Source organism: Pteropus alecto, unplaced genomic scaffold (assembly GCF_000325575.1).
Source record: "Pteropus alecto unplaced genomic scaffold, ASM32557v1 scaffold24, whole genome shotgun sequence".
Taxonomy (NCBI): domain Eukaryota; kingdom Metazoa; phylum Chordata; class Mammalia; order Chiroptera; family Pteropodidae; genus Pteropus; species Pteropus alecto.
Window position 1 is genome coordinate 26,946,733 of NW_006439192.1, and position 11,924 is coordinate 26,958,656.

The following is an 11,924-nucleotide window of genomic DNA, read 5'->3' on the forward strand; positions in this document are numbered from 1 at the left end:
TGTTTAACTATCACATTCTCTCTTTATTCCATTCACTCCTCCACTCACAGTAGCTTTGTGTTAGCCTTCATCCATACACTTTACTTTTCTAACCAAGACAACCAGTGAGCAATCACACTGTTAGTACCTTCAAAGAGGATGCCTGAATCCTTAATTTACTTGACTATGTCCAGAATTAAATAGTCCTTCCAGAATAGATCAATTTATTCCCCTGCTTTTCCTTCTATATCTCAGATGACTCTTGCTTTACTTTCTTGGGACTCATTTCTTTTCCTTCCTCCTGGGATCCTCTCTGGGATCTCGTTCATTTTAGATCTACTAACTAGCTAGAAGACCATTTTCATCCATTTCCAAGTCCACACTCAACTACTGCCCATCTGCCCAAAACTTTCTCTTGAGTTCTAGACGTAAATGTCTTTCTGCATATTGGTAAGCACCCTACATTCTACCGTCACGTCACATGTTGTGAAGGAAATCATATTTTCTTAAAAATGTAACATTGAATCAGCATAATCTATGTAAAAATAACTAGTACATATTCTAGGAATTGTTTATATTTCTGACTATTAAAAATCTTAGAGTTATAATCTTTGAATCTTAGAAATATAAAAATGATTGAACCACATATGAAAATAACATTAGCTAACAATTATTAAGTACTGACTATGTGCCAGGAACTGTTTTTAGTCCTCCAGATGTAAACAATCATTTAATCCTTAGAATCATTCTTTTAGGTAGTACTATGATTATTTGCATTTTACAGATAAGAAATCTGCAGTACAGGGAATCATAGCCTCTTTACCAAATCACACAGGTAGAAAGGGGAATAGGATTTGAATTCATGTCCTGATGTCAGGGTTCAAGGTTTTGATCATCTTGTATTTCCTTTCAAGGAGAACTCTGAGAAACTAGAAAATTGTTAATGAAACATTTGAAGACATTAGAAAAGAGAACAAATAGATGATTAGATGAAATGACTTTGACGATGAATGTAGAAAACAACTTGAAGACTAGAAAATGATCACAAATATGAGGAAAATTCAATACAAAATAGAACACCTCAATGTTATGATTAACAGGAAAGATCACAACACAGAAATTTGGGTTACAATTGCATCTCTGCCGTCAATATGTTGTTTTTTTCAGGAAATTGCTAATTGTGTCACAATGGAATATAAAAAAAATATATGTAACTAAAAGGCTTTAATATCAAAACATTATTAGTCAATAAGATCTGCTAAAGTATATCTAGATATTTTTTCATTAGTCACTGGAGAATTTTATTTCTTCAATTATGAATTGCCCCCTTCCCCTTTATACACTGCACATTGAATACCTTGGCAATGCCTGAAAAGCTTTATAACATAAAATAAATAGTAAACTATAAAAAGAAGAAACTTTCTAAGTACTGGTGGATTGGTAAGAGATCTTGAAATCGATTAAAGAGCTTGGCTCTGATAGAGTGTACAACATCCCAGTTTTCTTAGGACTAGAAATCCCATGTCCTGGGAAACTTCTCAATCCCAAGCAAACCAGAATGGGTGACCACAACGAGGTCCAGTTCCATGAATTACAAACCCCACAACTTCAGGCAAATCCCTGAGCCTTTCAAATCCTGCTCTCCTCATCTATAAAATGAGTCAGCCCCCCACCTAATTGGGTTGTGTGGGCAGAGTTGCTGATGAGTTAAAGGAGGTGCGGGGACCAGAAAGGGAACTAGATTTGGTTCTTCTGTTGTGCGCTGAGCAACTGTACTTCTCCATAACATTCATCCACTTAAAACCAGTGTGTAATGCCTGTGTTTCTCAGTGTTTTACTCTTTTCTAGCTATAGTCAGAGCCTGACATATAGTTTGTGATAAACAAATGGGTTAGAGACAAGAAGCCTTGGAATAGAAAAGTGGTTGTAGTATACACTTACATTTCTAATCTACCTCAATCACCCTCACTCTTCTATATCACCCTCACTCTTCTATATCACTCTCCACCCTATAAAAAATATTTTCTTAGTTTAAAACGTCCATTTGAAATGGTAGATAGGTGAAGGCTCTTTGGAGATGGCAAGGTGGTATTGGGTAGCTAGTTAGACATGAGCGACAAGTGGAAAAAAGGAATAGGGGCCTTGCCTACAGACGGTCCAAAGAACACCTCAATGGTAGTAGAATTCTGGGTATGCACATGCGTACTAAGCAAAGTTATATAGCTACCAGGTGTTAATCAAAATGACCTCATTTGCCAATCACTTAGGAATGCCTTTGGAACCATCCCATCACGGCCTAGATATAAGGCAGACATTCCCACTTCTAAGTCCTTTTTTGCCCTTTTGGGTTTCTCTTCTTTTGCCCCCCTTTTCCCCTTTGGGGTTCCCCTTCTTTTTTCCCCTCCTTTTTTTCCTTCTGAGTTCTCTCTCTTTTTGGTGGCCCTTTGTGGCCTTTTTGCTCTTTCGTGGCCATTTTGGCCTTTTTGTGTTGGTTATTGTGCTGGGACCATGTGCCTCCTTAGGGTATACTTTGTTTTTCTCCTTGGGCCTCCTTGGTGTCATTCTTTGTCTTTCTAAAATATTTTAGAAATATTTTTAATAAAACTATTAAATCTTAATACTTGTGACTTGTGATTCTTTACTGCTGTCATTTGAGGAAAAACCGAAGAAAAATGCTAACTACAGGTTTGCTTTGTTGTTATCCCTTTAACCTCCTCCTACCATTGGGGCGACACCAAACTCTGATTAGCCCCAACGGTGACAGTGGCACAATAAACTAGGAGTCTGTAGGCAGGAGGTGGTGGGGCAGGGGCAGAGTATAACAGCCTTTGCATGAGGTATATTTATACTAGCTCTGCTACTTCTTCTGAGGATAAAGTATAATAAAAGCACATATTTTTTAGAGACTTTTAAAACTATTAAGTGGTATACATTATAGAGATGAGGGTGTCATAAATATTTGCCTTTTTCATGCCTCCTTTTCCTTATTTTCTATAACTATCTGAGTATTCTTAGGCAATAAGAGAAGGGGTGGAAGGGAAGACTGATACATTGATTTCAGAAATAAAGAAATGGCTTATTTTAAGTGACCATTAAAGCTAGGATTTAAAAAATGCATTTTAAAATTACAGGGTTGAAACTATGCACTAACATGTAAAAAGAATAGCAGTCATTTTCATAAATGTCATGTAAATGAAACAAAAAAATCAATACAACACAAAAATTCAGCGACCTGAATATATTGCTTATATTCATATTTGAAAACCTGGCAATAATATCAATGTCTCTATTGAGGCAGTATGACTAAACATTTATTTATCCTAATAATAGAATATTCATATTTCAATATTTAAAAGTCCATAGCGCATATGAGAATTTTGATCAAAGAATCTGTGTATATGCACCATGAGTCTTGTGGCTACTTCCTAGTTTAATATTCTTTTTCTTTGGTAGAAGAAGCCTCACCTCAGCGTGCTTTGTATATATTCACTGTCAATAAGAATGGCTTTGAAAATACTTATTCTTATTGTGAAAGAGAGAGTTTATATCATATACTGAAAAACTACATCAAGGAAACACAGGCCATATAATCTAGACTGTGGGAAACATATGTCCAACACATGTATATTTGGTTGGAAGTAGTAGTATTAGTTTAAGAAAAGAAAAGGATTCATTTCAAGGATCCCAAGATATCTCCTAGAACTCAGAGACATAAAAAAGCCAGATTCAGGAAAGTCTGCCTCTGAAACCTACACAATCATCTCAGAAATGGATGCTACAAGTCACAAGGGAGCAGGTGAGAGTGTGGATGACTCAGTGTGAAGCCACTAAAGTTACTAGAAAGGCATTAACTCTGATGAATGTATAAACTGCAAACTCAAGACTCCTGGGTTGAGTCTGTTCTGAGTCTTTCTACGTGAAGAAGTTTTTAAAAATACAGAAATTTAAAAAAGCCATTTACTTTTTCATTTCTCCAAAGAGATTTCTTTATTTTTTTCTATGAAGAACATTTTGCTTAAAATGAAATTTTATTACTTGCACAAGGACTGTCAAATCAAGACATGCAATTATTATTATTATTCTTTTAGCAGTGTGACCTATTGTAGTATGAGTGTGTTCACACATTTTAACAAAAAAACTTCACCCTCAGGATTTTTCATATCTACATAACCCAAAATAGAGTGAGAAATTGTACTTAAGTGCAAAATAGAGTAAGGAATTGTAGTTAAGTGAGAATTTTTGATTGTCTGTAGAAGCAAAATGGTTAAGTTAAAATTCTAAACAGAAATAATAGAGTAAATTTTCAGATTAAATTGTTTGATTGCTTTTCCTTGTCTATATTGATCTAGTTTGTTTCTTGCAGACACAACCTCTACTGTTTGCTGAACGAGCTGCTCCCATGGTTCTACCAGGTTCATACATTCTAATTAAAAATTGCATATCTCCCTAGGGACTCCTTTTCAGAGTTCTTCATTTGTAAAAATGTTTCTTCTGAATTTCTTAAGCAATTCTTAAGCAAAAAGCTCTGATCAATTCATGATTTTCCTTATGAATCAGAGAATTTACGAATAAAATAAATAAAAATACTTCCCCGTTTTGGTGGAAGAAGACAAATATAAACAATAAACATAATAAATAGTAAGTTATATATTATATTAGTATGCAATAAGTGCTATAGAAAGAAAAATGGAGCAAGGTAAAGAGGACTGGAGTGAGTTGGGTGGGTGGGTTGCGGGGGTTAGGCTTTAATTTAAAATAGGGTGGTTTGTGTAGAGCTCATTGATCAAGAGGCTTTTGGAACAAAGACTTGAAGAATTTGACAAAGATAGCCATCTTGAGGGAACAGGGTTTCCAAACAGAGAACAGGAAGTACAAAGCCCCAAGGCGGATGCCCTGGTATATGCATGGGCAGGAGGATGCTAATGTGGCTGGAGTTGAGTAAGTTAGTGGAGGAGAGATAGGCTGGTGGGTCAGGGAAAGGAGGAGAATCTGAGTCAGATCTTGTGGGTCCTGTAGAGTAGCAGTCCCCAATCTTTTTGGCTCCAGGGACCAGTTTTATGGAAGACATTTTTTTCCCCAGACTTGGATCAGGGGGATGATTTCGGGATGATTCAAATGCATTACATTTATTTTGCACATTATTTCTATTATCATTTCAATGTAATATATAATGAAATAATTATACAACTCATCATAATGCAGAATCAGTGGGAGCCCTGAGTTTGTTTTCATGCAACTAGCCTGTCCCATCTGGGAGAATGGGAGACAATGATACCCAAAGTGTGTTGCTTATGTCCAGTCTACTCCATAATCTCATTTTGGTTGCTGTCACGGCAGAAAACTTTGCTTCACAAAGATAGAATGTTGAAAATGGAAGCAGGCTTTTCAGTGCTTTTGTGGCAATCTCAGGATATTCTGCTTTGACTTTAATCCAGAATGTATGGAGATTTGAAGTTGTCTCAAACACGCTTTTAAGTACACCATCATTTGAGATCTCAAGCAGTTGATCCTCTTATAGCATAGACAAAGTTGATTCACAAATGGGTCATGCATCCATTCCTTCCCTGTTGGAGGGTCTTTTGTGTTTGGGAGCTAATGCTCAAGATCTTTTGAAAGATGAGACAGGTGATCATGTACTAGCTTGGAGAAAGAAGGCCCTGGCTCAGTGTCTTTCAAAATCTCTGCTAATGTCTGAAACATGTCAAAAATCCCAGTGTTCACTCGTCACCCCCATAATTCCAGTTTGGCTTTGAAAAAGCCAGTTTATCTGCCACTTGAAGACAGTTATCATTTTCCCCTGAAGTGACATATTGAGTTGGTTAAGCAGGTTGAATATACCACACAAGTAAACAAGTTTTGCGATCCATTCTGTCTCACTGAAATGTGACTGTTTTTCTCAAAGAAATCTCTTGAGTGGATCTCAAGAGAGCCACCCCAAAACTCTGGCCAGTCATCTACTGTTAGAAAGCACTCTCACTTCTGTGTATGAGAGAGGACATGCGTGCTCTGCACCCAACTCCTCACAGAGTGGCGTGAACAGACGTGAGTTAAGGGCATGTACTTTAATGTGGTTGATCATTTTAATCACATTCTGCAAAATGTTGTTTAGATCAGGTGACATTTTTTTGGCTAGCCAGCATTTCTATATGGATGCACAGTGTGTAGACTCACATTCAGAAGTGACCTCTTTGACCTGAGTAGCAAAACCAGAAAGCTGTCCTGTCGTGGCAGCTGCTCCGTCCATGCATATGTCGACACAAAATAACCATTTCAGTTTTCCTGATACTTAATCATTCAAAGACTTAGTTCTGCAGCTGTGGTGTTGGTTGGCGATAAAAGTGCACTTAATATATCCTCATGCCCATCCTCCTGAAAAATAGATGGTACAAAAACAAACGTCTTGTCAGTATCAGTAGACTCGTCAACCTAGATTGCATACCATGGTAACTCATTAATCCACTCTAACAATTGTGCCTAAATATCCTCTGCCATTTCATCAATTCATCTAGTTATGGTGCCAACCAAAAGAGGAATATGTGTTACCTTTTGAACTGAAGTCTCTGCTAAAAATTCATGACAAATGTCCTTAGCAGCAGTCAGGATTTTCTCTTCACTGATAGTAAAGGGTTTCTTAGCTTTAGTAATGCAGTTAGCTACTAAGAATGATGCCCTCAGTGCAGACACATTTGATGAAGTGGTAGCCTTCAATAATTGCTTCTGTTCTTTGTGTTCATGGGTTTTTTTTTTTTAAACTCCAAAAGCTTGTCTTTGAATGCAGGGTGCTTGGTCTCCCTGTGGCGATGAAGTTTTGGAGGTTTTAAGGCTTCGTTGGATAGCCGGTTGTCACATATTACACAAAGCAGGCTTGGAGAATGGGAACTATCTATTGCAATGAACCCATAATTTAAATAGGACTCTTGTTTTTGTTTCTTTTTAAATGCAGCTTTATTTTTGTTGACAATCTTAGAGTCTTCTGCTGTTACATCATTAGGTCTTCTCCCTTTTCAAAGAAGCTCTCTAGTGACATTTGTTTTTTACTCGTTTTGGCTGCAGTTAGCTTGTGGGCTTACGAAAACTGTGACTGAGACAAGTGTGCAGTGCAAGAAAGAGGTGTGGACAGAGGTGGTAAATAAATAATGGGTGGGCCACGCATAAGTATCGGATTCTGAATTAAAGTCTGCCGCCAGATGCAGCTGTACAATTGAAGTACATCAATTCACTTGCCACTATACAGCCTGCCACCAGATGCAGCTTAATTGTCACTTGCCATTCACTGATAGAGTTTTGATACTCCTAAGGAGTGGGCAAACTAGATCCCTCACATGTGCAGTTCAGTTAAACCTCTCTATTAATGTCAATCTGTATTTGTAGCCACTCTTCAGCACTAGCATCACTGCCTCAGCTCCACCTCAGATCATCAGGCATTAGATACTCCTAAGGAGTGGGCAAACTAGATCCCTCACATGTGCAGTTCGCAGTAGGGTTCGTGCTCCTATGAGAATCTAATGCTTGATGATTGCAGTAGGGTTCATGCTCCTATGAGAATCTAACGCTTGATGATCTGAGGTGGAGCTGAGGTGGTGATGCTAGTGCTGGGGAGCGGCTGCAAACACAGATGATGCTTCACTCACCTGCCACTCACCTCCTGCTGTGTGGCTTGCTTCCCTCACCTGCCACTCACGTCCTGCTGTGTGGCCCAGTTCCTAACAGGCCATAGTCAGTACTGGTCTGCATCCTGGGGGTTGGGAACCCCTTTTGTAGAGTGTCATGAGTTGAATTGTGTCACCCAAATTTACCCCAATACCTCAGAATGTGACCTTAATGTGACTTTATTTGGAAATAGGGTCATTGCAAATGTAATAAGTTAAGATGAGGTCATACTGAACTTAGAGTGGGCCCCTAATATATATGACTGGTATCCTCTAAAGAGGGGAAATTTGGAGATAGACACACACAGGGAGAACAATCATGTGAAAATGAAGGTGCAGACTGGGTGACGTTTCCATAGCCAAGGAATGCCAAAGATTGCCAGAAAGCTACCAGAGAGATATGGATCAGATTCTCCCACATAGCCTTCAGAAGAAACCAATCCTGCTGACACCTTGATTCTGGACTTCTAATCTTCAGAACAAAGACAATACATTTCTATGTTTAAGCCACCCCAAAGTGTGGCACTTTGGTACTACAGCCCTAGTAAACTAATACATAGGGCATTGGAAAGACTTTGGATTTTACTATGAATGAGAGGAGAGGCATTGTAGAGTTTTGAGTAAAGGCAGGGCATTGTCTGACTTATACTTTAAAAGGACACTTCTGAATGTCACGTGGGGAAAACAGTGTCAAGGAATGAAAATGGGATATTCAAGGTCGTATATATAGGCCAAAGATGATGGTGGCTCAGGCCAGCATGGTGCCAATGGTTGAGTGAGAAGTGGTTGGATTCTGGATATATTTTGAAACTAGATCTCATAGATTAGATGTGTAGTATGAGAATAAAAGAAGAGTCAAGAATGACTGCAACATTTTGGACTTAAAGTACTAAAAGTTTGAGTTTTCATTTGCTGAGAAGAGGAAGGCTATAGTTGGAAAAGTTTTTTCCTTGCTTTCGGTGGGAGGAAGTCAGAAGTTCAGTTTTGGATATGTTAAACATGAGATTTGTAATAGACAACCAATTGAAAGTATTAGCAAGTAGAAGCAGAAAATGTATTCATATCTGTTTAATGTCCCTAAAAGATGCTATCGAAGATAAAATCTATTAAAATGTTAGAAAGTCAAATGTGGAGACTTAATGCTGACTATTTTAATGACAGCTATTTAACAGGTTAGATGGATACCATAACAGTAAGGAATTAGATACTCATAAAAATTCTGCAGCTCTGCAAGATAGATTTTAATTAGAAATTTCCCCAAACCCTTCTTTTCTCAAGTCCTATCTGCTACTTTACATAATGTACATTATTTATGCTGTATGTATACTAAAATGGGTTGTAGGAGTCTAGTGAGAGGAGTTAGTCATAAGTACCACTGCAAGTCTCTTTACCGTGACAGAGAACTTTTCTTAGCGTGGTGCCTTTTTAGCTTCCTATACACTTAGTACTGCGGATTGTCTTAACTTCTCCATTTTGCTATAATTAATTATGCTGAATATTCTTATTTAATGCTCCCTCTCTCCTGAACAATTAATATCCATGACCATTAGTCTTGAAGTTAATTTCATGAGACATTTTAGAGTCCATTAGCATGCAAATGAAAAGGAGTGATCCCAGGTCTATTATTTTAAAAGTTAAGGGTCTTCTAAAATTGTTTATTTGGATTCTTCAGAAGCAGTTATATTCAAGGCAAATTCCAAATGTCAGCAGTCTTTTATTAGGTATTTTAAGAGCTGTTTCCTTGCGGGTGATGGTAAAGAAGGCAGCAGTTGGGAGGTAGGTGAAGAGCTAGTGGTCCACAGGAGCCTTAAAAGTGGCAGGCAGCCAGCTGGAGCGTGGGCTCCAGGGAGTGGGTGTATTGGGAAACTGTGAGGAGAAGGAAGGTGAGGAACAAGAGGAGATGGTAGAAAGTATTCTGGAAAGCAGAAGAGACAAGCAAGGAAGTGGGCAACGAAGGGTGAGGGAGAGCATTTGCATCGTTAATGGCAAAATACCTTAACATAGCTGAGATTTAATTTGGTTTGTTGACCTAAAAATGATATGAAGAAGATTTTTTCATGAGTACGACGAATGCAACAAACATTGTTTTAACATTTCTGGAGAGCTAGGCATGGTTCTAAGGATCAAGACCTGATTTCTTCAGAGCAACCATTTGCTCACAACTATAAGTTTATAAATGTGATTTTGAGAAGGATATCTATTTGCAGTGGGCTGACAAAATCAGGCCTCTGGGTTAGAAATACCGGTGGTGGATTCCCTAAGGAATGAAGACTATCTTGCTGGGCTGTGTGGGTGACAGCCTGGTGACCATTCTCCATCCTAACACACGTACCTCTCTGTGTCATTGTATGTCACCAAATATCCTCCTTTTTGAATTAATTACTGTAGAAAGTAACGTTTCCTATAGAATGAATAGTAGGTTAGAGCATAGCAAGTCATTGAATGGAAACTAATGTAATATAACAGCCAGAAATGAGTGAGGACAGGCAAAGAGGTAATAAAGGTCTGGACATGGAAGGCAAGAGACCTTAGGTCAAATAAATTTTAGAACCAAAAATAGAAAATATGAGTCAGGTCTTACTGAAGACATTGTTGATGGTTCTGCTTTAATAAGAAGTGTAACAATAGCTTACACTTATTGCTACTTACTAAGCATTGTTTAAGCATTTATGTGCATTTATTTACTAGATCTTTACAAAAATTCTATAAATTAGATAATATTATTCTTAGTTTACATATGGGGAAACTGAGGCACAGAGGCGGTAAGTAACTTACCCAAGGTCACTCAGTCTGTAAGCGATGGATTTGTGCTATGAACTGAGAGAAGCTGGTCTCAGAACTGATACCCTTGATTTTAAATGTCACCACATGTAACCTAGTTTTTGTTCCTACGTACATTTATTTGCTTTTTCCTGCTTTCTTATTATGTTATAGCTCTTCCAAGCCAAGAGTTATGCTAGGTGCCAGCAGCCAGAGCAGCATTCATGCACAGTGATGTATACTGTGTGCTGTCTGCATGGCTGTGTATTGTCTGCATGGCTGTCTGCATGATGCTTCTTTTGATTTCATCCGTCATAAGTGTGCTGTGAGAGAGCAATCTGAGTTTCACCAAAGAAGAATCTGAGGCTAATAAAGGAAAGCTTTGCAAACAATACCAACTTTCCTGCCTCAAGTAACTTCCTTTGTAGCCTTTGCAATGTGTTCAGTCAGCTCATGATGCATGGCTTCAGGATTGATAAACGAGATATTTTGATGGCACATGTGGCTTCGTAGGCCCTATTTTATATTTGATTTTCAGAACATGAGTGAACATTGACATGTAACTAGAAGGGAAAAAATTGATGCTCCATTTAAATTTCATCTCCATTTTTGTATTTTCTTGAATAAAATTTTCAAAAAATTAAAATGTATAGAAGCAAAACTCTTTTAAGGTACATCGAGCTAGAGGGCAAGAAAGAGAAAAATGCTAAAAATTAGGTTAAGTAGACAATTGGAGAAAATATAGTTATATTTTGTTTCCCTGAAAGTTCCAATGAAGATGTAACCTCAGTAAAATTGTACATAAGGATATAGAAATAATTAAATGAGCATAAATAAACATACCACCCATACAATCTTTCTTCCACAGTTGAAGTTAAAACAAAATATAAGAGAATTGTTGGTGATTTCTGTCTTTTTTTTTTTTTTAACAGCAGAAAAGAATAGCTTTATTGGAAGGGAGACTAAAGCAACAGTACAGTTTCAGATGTGGAAGCTGGCAGGAGCAAGGGAAGGGTGGGGTCAAAGGCTCATGGGCTTAAGGGCTCAAGGGCTCAAGGTCACAATAACAAAGCCTTTACTATTTTTATCCCTATTTGCCATGGGTAGGTACTGTTTTTAGAGGAGTGAGCTTTCTTGATGGACAACTAAGATTGACAAGACTCATTGACTCATCATTTGCTTTCTGTGCATGTGTGTTTCCAGAATTCAGTCTGTTATAATGATATTAATGAACTTCCAGGTATAAGCATTATATTATAATGATGGTATAATGAGGCTCAGGTGAGTTGAAGGTCATTATGGTCTTCACTGAGCAGGTGTGAGTTACTGGCTTAAACTCGTACTCAATTTTCTGCTTACTTGTTTTCTTGTATGAGTTACTTTTAGCCCCAAAATGCCTTTTGGCTTGCTTAATTGTGGGCAGACTAGGGTGGACACTTTCTGGAATATGATGACCCGAAATACCCTACATAACTTTCTTGCCTAACCTTTTTCTAAGAGCTATGAACCCCCTTTTTATTAGTATGGACGGGAATC